The 14,588-nt window shown below is 39.9% G+C and overlaps 1 long non-coding RNA gene across 1 annotated transcript; it reads right to left on the reverse strand.

Annotated features, from left to right (window-relative positions):
* Nucleotides 1-238: 238 nt before the first annotated feature.
* Nucleotides 239-3,276, reverse strand: LOC148210376 (uncharacterized). Its single transcript, XR_015792364.1, has 3 exons — nucleotides 2,567-3,276; nucleotides 2,442-2,482; nucleotides 239-535 (listed from the first exon to the last, which is right to left on the reverse strand). It is a non-coding gene; the product is annotated as an uncharacterized LOC148210376 (long non-coding RNA).
* Nucleotides 3,277-14,588: the final 11,312 nt, after the last annotated feature.

Genomic DNA, 14,588 nt, shown 5'->3' on the forward strand with positions numbered 1-14,588 from the left:
ATTAACTTCAACAACAAGACTAAACAATAAAGCCACCGCGCTTCCTCTACGCTGCTCTGATTTCAACACTCACGAGAACTTGAACAAACAAAACAACATAAAAGATTTAACAAAAACTCAAATCCCTTACAGATAATCCATTTAATAATAACTTCACCTTATACAAACTTCTCAAATAAACCATAACTATCCACTAAATGAAAATTTAGATCTCGAATGACAACGAAGCACAAGCTAATTGAATATCAACACGACCAAATGTATTAATAATTATTCTTGATAGATTACAACCCCACAGTTCGAAAAGCTAAACAAAACTAATAACCCCAAAGAGTAGTGAACTGACAACCTAAAACATCCTTAAACCATAAAAACTAAACAGAATCAACCACTAACAACTCAACTACAAGATGAAATAACTGCAACTATCCTAACTAAAAGAAATTAAATGTACGTAGCACAACTAACGATTTTTTCGATCAAGCCTCCTCCTCGCCACCACCAATCCAAAGAGTAACCATGTTATCTATAAAATCTGGTGAGAAAAATAAGGGGATGAGTACAACCACGGTACCCAGTAAACAGTACATACCTGAAGGGTGACGCACAAACAGCATGCTTATCACAGAAAGTTCAAACGACATGCATAACAACCATCATACTTTACGTAATAAAAATATAAACATATCTGAACATGCAACCTACATTCCAAACCCATCCTCCAATCTTAACTCACTAGTTCTGTTTTCCTGTTTCCCAAAGACTTACTCCTTCGAGTCGTATCGACCCATGACCTTTGTACCCAGGGCCTCGACATTTCTCTACTGCATTTCACGTTCGACCCTTGACCTCTGTACCCAAGACCTCGAACTGTTGCGTCGATCCTTGACCACGCATAGCCAAGGCATCGACACTTCTCTAAACTCATTAGTTCTCTTTCCTATTCCTCCAATACTTATTCCTTCGAGTCGTATCGACCCCTGACCTTTGTACCCAGGGCCTCGACACTTCTCTATAGCACTTGGCATTCGATTCCTTGACCTTTGTACCCAAGGCCTCGAGCTATTGCACCGACCCCTAACCACACATAGCTAAGTCATCGACCACTTTGCAACTTATTGGCCCTTGTCCTTTCCTCTCAATGCCCCAATACTTGCCTTCCTCTAAGACTCATGGCATCGACCCTCGACCTTTGCAACCGAAGCCTCAACACTCATCTTTATCCAAAGTTGGCATATTGATCCTCGACCTTTGTACCCGGAGCCTCAATACCCAGTCTAGTGACATATCAGCCCTCTGACCCTGATACTCACCCATTCACTTCATAACAGAACGAAACTCTCACCAGATTCCCTACATACTTCTAATTCATTGCTCATGCAAGATTCAACTCCCATCAATCCAGTATACAGCATACAAATCAATATTCACCTCACAACAATCCAGCACGTTAGTTCCGCAACAAACTCGACTAAACATAAGCAACATAATCAACATGCATTACACACAACCAATCATGGCAGCAGAACAACTATCCATTATTTTCTCTAATCACATCCGAGGCAAAATACGACATCAAACTCAGCGTAGCCAATCATGCTTACTAATTCATGACACATTTCATGACACAACAAGCTTATGGTTCTAACAGTTGATCAATAATGATGATAATAATAAGATATATTTATCAACAAACTAAAAGCGTACAAGCAGGTAACAACCATCGACACACAAGCACACGCAAACTATTCACAAACGATACTTCAGACATCCCTTCAAGTAAAGTCTAGTTACTCAACAATTAGTTTCACCATGCCAGCGCCCAACCTTTGTACCCGGAGCCTCGACACCTATCTTATCAAAATTGGCGTATCAACCCCCAACCTTTGTACCCGGAGCCTCGACACCCAACTTGTGACGCATCAGCCCCCGACTTTTGTACCCGGGGCCCTGACACTCACCTATTCTTCTTCCATAACATCCAAACTCCACATATCATTTCTAGCCTCCAACCAAGATTCTAGTACTAGCTCCCAAATCAAACTAATTACAACGTCTATCCACAACAAATCATCCAGTATGATTTTAATGCATCACGGATCTCAATAACAGATAATTTAACAACAACTAACCTGCTCACAACATAGAGAACACAGAAGCTTCAACAAATAACATTTCCGCATGCTTTACATAACATACTTTTCACATAACAATTCATAAAACTTTTAAGAGCATGGTGAAACTATATATTCACATCCAACAATTTTAGACAAAAATGTTATATCTAACATGTTCACATACAAGATTCAACCTATATATTCAACAGCTCATCATCAATAGATCAATAGCATTAGTTATAAAGAATCGAATCATCGCACACACAAACAACAAGCAATTCATGCTTCAAAGAACAACCATCCCCTCAAGTAAGAGCTACTTACTAACAAAGGCCTAATGCGCTACTAAGCTCGCCGAAGGGTTCCTAAATCCAAAAGTAACCAAACTTGGGTTAGAATCGAACTAAAACACTTTAATTGAATCACACTTTAATTAGATGAGTCGTTACCTACTAACTCACGCTAAGATCACTTGGGTTGCGAGTGGGTCGATGTCGAAAGAGCTCAGCACTTCAAAACTGAGTTCGAAAAGCCTTGGGCTTGCTGGTCCTGTGCTGAAAAGGAATGAGTAACTCGAATCAACCTTCGTTTGAGTGTAGGCAAGTGCCGAAAGGATGCCGAAAGGGTTGGGTATCATAGATTTGGCTTCAAACACAAGTGGGTATCAAGAATCAAGCTTCAAATGGGTGTGGGTCAATACCGAACGTTACCGGCAGGTTTGGAAACGTCACCAAACACGCTGGGCATCGTTAATCTGGGCTCGGGGTTGCCGGATTTTAGCCAAATGCGTGCTGGTCGTGGGATTCGAGGTCGCCGGAGGTCTCAACCAGAACAAGCGTCGCTGCTGCAGCAAGGTCACACGCCACCACTGGAGTCTGTTGCAAAAGCCACTGGAGACGCGTGGCTGCTGTTTTTATTTACTGGGCACACCGAAGAAACGCCATGCGCAAATCTGCTCCATGGCAGATGCTGGAAAACGTGTCACTACGGGCCGAAGAGGTTGCGCGTGGGTTTCCGATGTCGTTTGCCGTGCTGTTATCGCCACAGAAGAGAAGTCAAGGGTGGGGGAAAGACCGACGGCTGCAACAAGAGGGAAAGGGAAGAAGAAGGAGGAGAAAAAGAATAAGGGATTTAGGGTTTTTTTTTCTTATTTTGGTTTTTGTTTTGTTCTCTTTTTAACTTCCCTTTTGTTTTCTTTTCTTTTCCAAACAAAAATAACCCAAAAAATAAACCAACAAAAATAGGCTAAAGTAAAAGTGGTGGATTTTTTTCTTCCTAATTCTTCTTTTTAAAAAAGAAAACTCATTTTAAAAAGTTTGGGAAAAACTATCTAAGAAACTAACTTAATCTTAAAACCCATATTAAAATTCAAAAAGTTTGAATTAAAATTCTGTTTGAAAATTCGAAAACTTAAATTATCTTAATCCAACTGAATTAAACTCGAATTCTAATTTAAATTCTAACTTACCTAAATTAGAACTCTAAATTTAGAAAATACAAGAATTTAAGTTATCTGCTTAGGGAAAAAAATCCAAAGACACAATTTAAATCTTAAAATAAAACTATTCCGAGAACGCGAGGCGTTACAGACTACCCACTTTAAAAAACTTTCGTCCTCGAAAGTTTGCAGGTCGCACTACTATAAACGTCATGGTGTTACAGGGTTGTGAATAGGGAAAAGATGAAATCTTGACTCGTACGACTGGTTCGAAAATGACCTACACAAAGAAAATGGTGAGCTAATGCCGACGGGATGCCAGCACACACTCTGATGCTTAAGTCAGTATACAAAATTGATTGGAAACCGAATAAATTGCAAAGTTTCCAAGGAGGGAAGAGAACTTCCCTCTTATGCTTGGGGACCCTTGTATTTATATGGCTCCTCTTGCTGCCTTCTCAAGTAAACTTGGAAGCAAGCTCAGCCTTATGTCAAGCACACCGTCACTCGCAAGGAATTGTGGTGGTGTTGCAGATATGTGGACAACAGATTGTGCCTTCAAGGTGGGGGGTGCAGCTACGGTTGCACCTGTCGTGCACGGTCCTTGATTACGCTTGTTTACATGCGTAAAAAGAAGGTTTTAGATGCTGTTTTTACAATGTTTCAGCTTTGTTTCGGATTTTTCTCGATCGTTTGAGTTCCAATTCATGCAAAATTCATATATTATGGTTTGTGGTTGGCTTATATTGTATTTATGACATTTTAGGACCATTTGGGAGTGCAAATTAATCAAAAGAAGCAAAAAGACGAAAAAAGCATCATGGGAGGCGCCAGGCGCCTGGGAAGCCTGCAGAAAAACTGGTTTTCTTCCAACTTTGCCCTTAATGAAACGCGTCTTCCAATGCGTTTTGGTGGTTCCAACCGATGCATACGTGTAGAAGAAATGTTCCACTATCAGTTTGAGCACGATTTGGTCAGTCAAAAGAGTTGGAAATGGGTGATTCACCATCGTTTTAGGACCTACCTAACCAATTCTGCACAGCTATAAATTCCAGCAACTTCTCCACCAAAATCATCAAGCCTTGCTTCCTTCTCTTGATCACTTTTAGTGCTTCTTTGTTGCTTTCTAAGTACTTTTGAGTTGCTTTCATTAGTTGCTTTTCGTTTTTAAATCCCGAGCACATTACATTCTTTTATTGAGCTTTGTTTTGTTTCCATTTGTACTTAGTTATTTTCTACTTATTCAAATCTATAAAAATCTAGCACTTTGCTTATCTTCCCTTTGCCTTTACTTTATTTTTAGTTAAGAGAGTTGTGTTTTTGGAGGAAAGAGCACGTGACACTCTCCCTTGCTTGAAAGAGAAGGGCGAAGCTCTCAATCCCGATAAAAACTCTCTGTTAGTTAACTTTTGTTTTTCACACATGCATTCCACATTCAACCATTTTACTTGCTGTATTTTCTTCAATATGACTTTCTAAATTCCCGTCTCTAGCCCGGTTATGGATAGTTAGCCTTTTATGTCTAAAAAAGGTTGCTAAGAAGTAGTGTTTTTGCTTTCCATTCATTGCTCAACATGTTTTCCCAAAAAGTTAGGATTTAGAGAAGGCCACTGTAAGTCTTAACAAGTCAATACTGAAAAGGTTGCTTATTTGCATTGTTGAGTGGTTAAACCGAGGAGAGGAGCGCCTTAGACATAAGGGTTCCGCTTAAGTAGCCTAGACATAGGACCTTAACCCGAGGTTGCGACTATTTCCATCCAAAAACTAAGATATATCTCATAATAGACATATTAGGGAATGTCTTAGGACTTTGAACTTGCTTAGACATAAGTAAAGTGAGAAGCGTAGTCGTTAGTTTCTAAAGTAAAATGCATACTATCCTTAGCATGTCCTTGATTCTTTGATGGCTAACTTGAAGTAATTCGGGCTAGGTTTTATTATTATAAGTCCAAATCCCAAATCCAAAACCATTATTTGTGACCACTTCCCATTTTACAAGAATCACTCATTTCAACATTCACTATTCTTTAAAACTTCAGAGTTTGGAAATTATTTAGAAGTCCTTGAGGATCGATACTTGGATACTCCATCCATTTTATATTACTCTGACAGGTGTGCGCTTGCATCTATATAATTGTTACCACGCTTAGTGCGTGCGTTCAGCATAAACGCCCAGTCAGTCCTTCAAGGATGGGGGCGCGGCTGCAGCTATGGCTGCTGACGCGTGGCCTTTTAAAGGGGGGTGGCCATTACAACCACGCACAAAGTGGGGGTCGAAGCATCATGGCGGCTCCCTTTGGAAGAGGTGCGGCCTTGTTAGTTGCACTTGGAGTGGGAGTCTATTGCGTGTCCACAACTGATGTGAATGAAAGTGTAAGTGTACATTACTCCCGTCGATTGTAGTATAACATGGTCGAGATCTACAGGGACTAAGTGTTAAATTTTAAGTTTGTGCTCAATAATATCAAATATAAAAAGAATAAAATAATATCAAGTAGTATGTTGCTAGCTATAAACGATTAAGCATAAAAGTGCAAACAAATGACTCCAAGAAAAGAAGACACAACCGAACAGATGCTGGGGCGAAAAACGCTTTAGCACAAAAGGTGAAATAAGGGAAAACAAAAATGAGGTTAAGATGGGGGAGATCTGACTGGGCGTTTTTGCTGAACGCACGCACTAAGCGTGGTAACAATTATATAGATGCAAGCGCACACCTGTCAGAGTAATATAAAATGGATGGAGTATCCAAGTATCGATCCTCAAGGACTTCTAAATAATTTCCAAACTCTGAAGTTTTAAAGAATAGTGAATGTTGAAATGAGTGATTCTTGTAAAATGGGAAGTGGTCACAAATAATGGTTTTGGATTTGGGATTTGGACTTAGAATGATAAAACCTAGCCCGAATTACTTCAAGTTAGCCAACAAAGAATCAAGGACATGCTAAGGACAATATGCATTTTACTTTAGAAACTAACGACTACGCTTCTCACTTTACTTATGTCTAAGCAAGTTCAAAGTCCTAAGACATTCCCTAATATGTCTATTATGAGATATATCTTAGTTTTAGGATGGAAATAGTCGCAACCTCGGGTTAAGGTCCTATGTCTAGGCTACTTAAGCGGAACCCTTATGTCTAAGGCGCTCCTCTCCTCGGTTTAACCACTCAACAATGCAAATAAGCAACCTTTTCAGTATTGACTTGTTAAGACTTACAGTGGCCTTCTCTAAATCCTAACTTTTTGGGGAAACATGTTGAGCAATGAATGGAAAGCAAAAACACTACTTCTTAGCAACCCTTTTTAGACATAAAAGGCTAACTATCCATAACCGGGCTAGAGACGGGAATTTAGAAAGACATATTGAAGAAAATACAGCAAGTAAAACGGTTGAATGTGGAATGCATGTGTGAAAAACAAAAGTTAACTAACGGAGAGTTTTTATCGGGATTGAGAGCTTCGCCCTTCTCTTTCAAGCAAGGGAGAGTGTCACGTGCTCTTTCCTCCAAAAACACAACTCTCTTAACTAAAAATAAAGTAAAGGCAAAGAGAAGATAAGCAAAGTGCTAGATTTTTATATATTTGAATAAGTAGAAAATGACTAAGTACAAATGGAAACAAAACAAAGCTCAATAAAAGAATGTAAAGTGCTCGGGATTTAAAAACCAAAAGCAACTAATGAAAGCAACTCAAAGGTAATTAGAAAGCAACAAAGAAACATTAAAAATGATCAAGAGAAGGAAGCAAGGCTTGATGAATTTGGTGGAGAAGTTGCTGGAATTTATAGCTGTGCAGAATTGGTTAGGTAGGTCCTAAAACGATGGTGAATCACCCATTTCCAACTCTTTTGACTGACCAAATCGTGCTCAAACTGATAGTGGAACACTTCTTCTACACGTATGCATCGGTTGGAACCACCAAAACGCATTGGAAGACGCGTTTCATTAAGGGCAAAGTTGGAAGAAAAACTGTTTTCTGCAGGCTTCCCAGGCGCCTGGCGCCTCCCAAGTAGGTTTTTCCGTCTTTTCGCTTCTTTTGATTAATTTGCACTCTCAAATGGTCCTAAAATGTCATAAATACAACATAAGCCATCCACAAACCATAGTATATGAATTTTGCATGAATTGGAACTCAAACGATCGAGAAAAAGTCCGAAACAAAGCTGAAACATAGTAAAAACAGCATCTAAAACCTTCTTTTTACGCATGTAAACAAGCGTAATCACACCCCCAAACTTAACTTTTTGCTTGTCCTCAAGCAAAACTTAGCAACTTTAATCAGCTTTCTAACACATGGACAAGGAAAAGCAAAAGCAACCGAGATGTTCAATCATAAATTGTCTCAGGGAAAAGATGTCAAAGCCTACCATTCTATTGCCTTTGTAAACTTAGTCACTATAAACCAAGTTTGAAATGATAAAAACTTTTTCTTTCAAAATCTTTTTTCTCTTTCAAAAACAGAAAACGTTTTCAAATACCCCTAAGGAATCTGCACACTCCCTTCTTACACTAAGACTTTTACATCTGAAAGACCGGCTACTAGCCCCTGAGGTTTCCACACACTAACATCGGTTTCAACCACAGCTACTCGTAGAAAGACTTTGAAACTAACAGCTAGGTCATAAAACGACGACAATGAGAAACACGAAGTCACTTATCACCATCCTTACTGCTATTTTCAAAGTCAACACCCAACCTAAAACTAAATGGGTGTCTACAGTAGGACTCGGAAATCATAACTACATTTTCTTTAACTCTCATTGTTTTTACCACTCTTTTCTTTCTAACACAAGTCTTTTCCCCACTCTTATTTTCTCTCAACAAGACTCTTTTTACTCTTTTGCAACTTTTTTTTTTTTCTTTCTTTCTTTCGTTTTTGTTTTTTTAGCTAAGTGCTTTTTCAACATTTTCTTTCTTTCCAACTGACTCTTTTTCAAAAGAAAATAGCATGATTTTTTAAAATATAAATAACACCTTATCTTTCTAAAACAACGACTGACACAACGACTGTCCCCCCCAAACTTAAGAGAGACAGTGTCCTCACTGGGAAAAGACTTTTGCATCGGATGAAAAAGGCTTAACAATAAAAAGGACAAGGACTTCCTATATAGGGGCAAAGAAAAAGCTTAAAGTTTGTAAAGATCAAAAAGACATAAAAGAAAATGAGTTTATCACATAAACAAAGGAAATAGCTCAAAGCTTAGTCAGGCATAGAACAGAAAACTCAACAATCTCTTATAATCATCATCGACATGAAATCACATGCACAGCACAGATGCTTCAAAATAGGCATGTGAAAAGCTAAACTAAGGTTAAGTGAAGGCATACTTTAAGTGATTAGAAGATAAACGATACTAATTTATTCATGCTTCAACTGAGCTCGAAACATAATCAATACAAAAAAAACATGCGTAGTAATGCTAGAATATGCAAACTACGTCATTAACCAAAAGAAGAAAACACAAAAAATAGCAAAGAAGGAACCTCCCCTTCATGAAGTCGGAGGTTGTGGACTAGGATCAGTGTCAGTGCTGGGAGATGGATGACCAAGGATAGCAGCTAGCGCTGGAGGCCATGAAGGTAAAACCGCAAAATCCAATGAAGTCCTTAAGTTGTAGATATGTTGCACGACTTCTCGAACCTGATCTCGCAGCTGTTGGTTCTCCTCTCGAAGACGACGGATCTCCGATGTAGGAGACATCCCAGTACCTTCCCTTCTTTGTAACGCATGGGCGATAATACGCCGAATATTCTTCTCTTCCACAATTGGGGCATCTCTCTTAATTTGATCCTCAGGGAGCTGTACACCTTGTCGTAAGCATAAAGAAGTGACCAAACGTGGGTGATAAAGCTTACCACGTGTTCGGTGGGCACACTCATGGATACTAGTATTGATCAATTCTCCATAATTCACATCTATGCCCTTTAGCATGGCATAAACCAGCAATGCCCTATCCTGAGTGACATGCTCATCATGCTCCGTTGGCAGAATTCTGTTTTTGACTATGTATAACCATCCTGCAGCAGCTAGGGAAACATCATCGGGTTTTAGTCGTACCTTGCCATGAGTAGTCAAATCCCAAGTGGCAGAGGGCTTCCCAACACATTCTAGAGCCTCATCAAGCTGTTCCAGAGTCGGAGTCACTAACATCTTATTGCCCACAGCGTCTCTGATATTCTCAATGTTGAAGGTGTAGTTGATCTGAGTGGCATCAAACCGTATTTCCTTCCCGCGCACTATGGCTATATGTGACTGGGGATGGACAGCAGCATAGAACTCTCTGACTAACTCCAAAGCCTCACATTGTATGGGCTGAATGAGTGGTCTCCATTCTTTGTCTCTAGCGGTCTCCCTCCAATCATCAGGCACATCTCCTAGGGTGAGATTAAATCCCAATTCTGTCATAATCTTACGGGATTTCATTAATGAAGTTCGAGTGGCTAAATTTGCTGCGTTCCATTTCGTCTCGACCTCCTCTCCCTCAGATAAGTCCAATTCAATTGTATCAACTGGCCCAGGTGCCACTACCTTCTTCTTAGCTTCAGCTGCTTTAGCTTTCGCAGCTCTCGTTTTAGGTTCATTCATGGGCACTGTTGGCTTCTTAGCCTGAACTGCACGTCGTTTTGAACTCTTTTTCTCCCGCCTCTTGTATTGAAACATTTCCCTTATCGTCTGCGTGTCCTCAAGATCTTCTTCGTTGGTAGGTTCTTGAGTACTATTCTCCCCAACCTTGGATCTACCTGTATCACACCCAAGCGGGTTAACTGTATTAGAAGGAATAGTGTGAGCATCCCTTACCCCTGGTAGAGTGGCCATCGGTGTGACATACTCATCCGTTGCCAACGGAGTAGATCCAGTTGCCCCAGTAGGCAACTCTTGGTGACTACAAAATGCTCCTTCTGTAGGTGTATCCATGGGGAAGGTTCCTGAGTATCTGTTCTCACCACTTCGTTCTCGGTATCCTCTGTTTCCGGCATATTTGAACAATGTCCTCGTGAAACCAGTAGAAAATCATCATTACCATCTTCCGGTGTAATAATCAATGGAGATGAATAAAACTGCTCCTCGTCCCTGTTCTCCATAAATGAATCCTTAGGCGTCAGACGCCTACTACTCCCATCTTCCTCAATTTCTGGGTCTATCATCACCTCCTTGCCCTTCCTATTTTGCCCTATCGAAACCCCGGGCTCTAGCCTATGGCTATGGCTCTTCTCTTGCTCTCCTCCATGCTCATCTCCTGCATCCATTGGCATATTGATTGGGGTTGGCATCCTAGGAGGCTCTAAGGGTTTTAGTTGTCCCATGTTGAAGGTACTCGATATGTTAGGGTTCAATTGGGGTGCTTGAGGTCCTCTTTCTAGGAATGGAAGTTGAGCTGGTGGGGGAACCCTAGGTGAAAGCATCCCATAATTGGTTGGAGGTACCCAATGACCCATTCCATAATAAGGTGGAAGGCTAGGAAATAGAGTAGATGGGTTTGGCATTCCATAAGGATGAACACTAGCTGGAATTTGCATTTGGGACAAGGGAAAATGATATGAAGGAACCGGGTTAAACATAAACGGTTGGTACATACCCGGATTGATCATTGGAGGAAGTTGTTGAGGATTTTCAGCCCTAAACTCACTGTTTTGAGGTATATTAAAGGTGGGTAGTTGCTGAAAATTAACATAACCATGTGGGCTCATTATAGGATGTTGTGTAGGAGCTTGGGATGGAGGACATTCAAATGTTTGAAGCGGGTTTCCTCCCCTAACAGCAGCTAGCCTAGAATCTGAACCCATGTGTTGTTGGAAGTTCTCCAATGGTGGAAAAGGAATGCTTGTGGCATTTGGAGCTTGAGTGGAAGAGGTAGGAAGTGAAGTATGTTGAGAAAGGAAGCCATAGATGTAAGCAAATGCAGGAAATTTCTTCTTCTCTTTGGTGGTGGCTGAAAATCGAAAACAAGGGTGATGAATGGAGTGGTTTTTTTTCGAAAAAACAAGGGGAAGAAGAGAGTTGTGTGGGTTTTGGTGGAGTTGTAAAGCTTAGGCAATGGGTCTATTTAAAGCCTTCCCAAAACTAAATCCTAAATGAGAGGGATTGACATTTAAGTTCAACCAAGTTTCCTAAACCTAAAAGGAAAAGAAAACAAATTTGAATACAAAATAGGATTAGGGAAACAAAATTTGAGTTTGAAGAGAAGTTCTTAAAGCTAAATCATAGAGGATTAATGTTTGACCCAAAATAAAGCCCATGCTATCGAAAATTAAAACCCAAACCGTGAAGGAAAACGAAACTCGAACTGCTGGAAAACAGGGCAGGCGCCAGGCGCCTGCGTGATTTATTTTCGCAAAGGGCAGGCACCAGGCGCCTGCGTAAAATTTTTTTTCAATGTTTTTTTTTTTTTTTTTTCATTTTTTCTTTTTTTTTTCAACGTTTTCCAAAAACATTAATAAGCAAAACTTTTTATGATTAGACAAAAAGAATGTAAGATACAAAAATTTCCTTCCTTTACTTTTGTTCTTTCCAAACGGATAAGAAGGAAAAACATTTTTCGCAAAATTTATTGACCTGAAAGTTGAATAGAGGTTTTTCCTCTATCCACTGGTTCTCCAAAATACGGCTTAAGTCTCTGCCCATTTACTTTAAAAACATTTCCCTTAGAGTCAACTAGATCCACTGCCCCATATGGGTAGACTTTAAAAATTTGAAAGGGACCAGACCATCTAGACTTAAGTTTTCCAGGGAAAAGTTTCAACCTAGAGTTGAATAACAGAACCAGATCACCTTCTTGAAGATTGTTCGGCCGAAGACGCCTATCATGCCACTGTTTAGTTTTTTCCTTAAACAACTTAGCATTCTCATAAGAAAAGTGCCTGTGTTCTTCTAATTCCAACAATTGTAACTTCCTCGCTTCACCTGCAGCCAACAAATCAAAATTTAATTTCTTAGTAGCCCAAAATGCTTTATATTCTAGCTCAAGAGGCAAATGACATGCTTTTCCAAAAACTAGCCTATAGGGGGACATGCCGAGGGGAGTCTTAAATGTTGTCCTATATGCCCAAAGTGAATCATCAAGCTTAAAAGACCAATCCCTACGGTTAAGATTTACAGTTTTTTCTAAAATGTTTTTATCTCCCTATTAGATATTTCGGCTAACCCATTCGACTGAGGATGATACGCTGTTGCAACCCTATGACGCACATTGTATTTAGTCAGCAACTTTTGCATAGACCTATTCACAAAATGAGCCCCCCCATCGCTTATCAGACAACGCGGGGTTCCATAACGCGTAAAAATGTGCTTTTGCAGAAAACGAATGACAACTTTGGAATCATTGGTAGCAGTTGCAATGGCTTCTATCCATTTCGAAACATAATCTACTGCTAACAATATATAAAGCTTACCATTAGAAGATGGAAATGGACCCATAAAATCTATACCCCACACATCAAATATTTCAATCTCCAGGATCGGGGTTTGAGGCATTTCGTGGCGTTTAGATATATTACCTGTCCGTTGGCATTTGTCACAAACCTGGGCAAACTTATGTGCATCTTTGAACAGAGTGGGCCAAAAGAACCCACTTTGCAAAACTTTGGCTGCGGTTTTGTGTCCTGCAAAATGTCCTCCATATGGAGACATATGACAAGCGTCTAATATCGCCTCGTGCTCTTCTTCTGCGACACACCTGCGTAAGATATTGTCAGGTCCTAGCTTATATAAAAAAGGCTCATCCCAACGATAACATCGAACTTCATTTAGAAATTTCTTTACCTGTTGCTTGTTGAACTCATAAGGAACTATTCGACTTACCAAATAATTTGCTATATCGGCATACCACGGAACTGAATCAACTCGCAAGAGTTGCTCGTCAATAAACTGTTCACGAATAACAGTTCCATCATCACAGAGCGGGGATTCCAATCTAGACAGGTGATCAGCAACTTGGTTTTCAGTACCCTTCCTGTCCCTAACTTCAATATCAAACTCTTGAAGTAACAAAATCCACCGTATCAAACGTGGTTTAGCATCTTTTTTAGCAAATAAATATTTTAAAGCAGAATGGTCAGTAAAAACAATGACTTTTGTGCCTATCAAGTAAGACCTAAACTTATCAAAGGCGAACACAACTGCTAACAGTTCCTTTTCAGTAGTAGTGTAATTGAGTTGTGCACCGGTCAGAGTCTTACTAGCATAATACACAGGATGCAAGATCTCCTTTTTACGTTGTCCTAACATAGCTCCTATTGCATAATCACTGGCATCACACATGAGCTCAAAAGGTAAATCCCAATTAGGTTCGATAATTATAGGGGCTGAACTTAGAGCAACTTTCAACATTTCAAATTTCATTTTAAACAGTCATCATCAAAACAAATGGTCTATCATGTTCTAACAATTGACACAAGGGTTAGAAATTTTAGCAAAGTCTTTTATAAAGCGGCGGTAAAATCCCCCATGCCCTAAAAAACTTCTAATCCCTTTGACATTTGTAGGAGGAGGTAGCTTTGAAATGATGTCTATCTTAGCGTGGTCTACCTCTATTCCTTGCTTGGAAATTTTGTGACCCAAAACAATACCCTCTTGTACCATGAAATGACACTTCTCCCAATTTAGGACTAGGTTTGTTTGTTCACATCTCTCCAATACTCTCTCCAAATTAACTAAACATGCGTCGAAAGAATTTCCAAAACAGAAAAGTCATCCATAAAAACCTCTAGAATATTTTCTACCATGTCAGAGAAGATGGCCATCATACACCTCTGAAAAGTCGCGGGTGCATTGCATAGTCCAAAGGGCATTCGCCTAAAAGCGAACGTACCATACGGACACGTAAATGTTGTCTTCTCCTGGTCTTCTGGAGCAATAGTAATTTGATTATAACCCGAATATCCATCTAAAAAACAATAGAAATCCTTACCTGCCAGACGGTCGAGCATCTGGTCAATAAACGGGAGAGGAAAATGGTCTTTCTTTGTTACCTTGTTGAGTTTGCGATAATCAATGCAAACTCTCCACCCGCTCACAGTTCGGGTTGAGATGAGCTC

The sequence above is a fragment of the Momordica charantia genome (assembly GCF_013281855.1).
Source record: "Momordica charantia cultivar OHB3-1 chromosome 7 unlocalized genomic scaffold, Mcharantia_2.0 BLBB01000007.1, whole genome shotgun sequence".
NCBI lineage: Eukaryota > Viridiplantae > Streptophyta > Magnoliopsida > Cucurbitales > Cucurbitaceae > Momordica > Momordica charantia.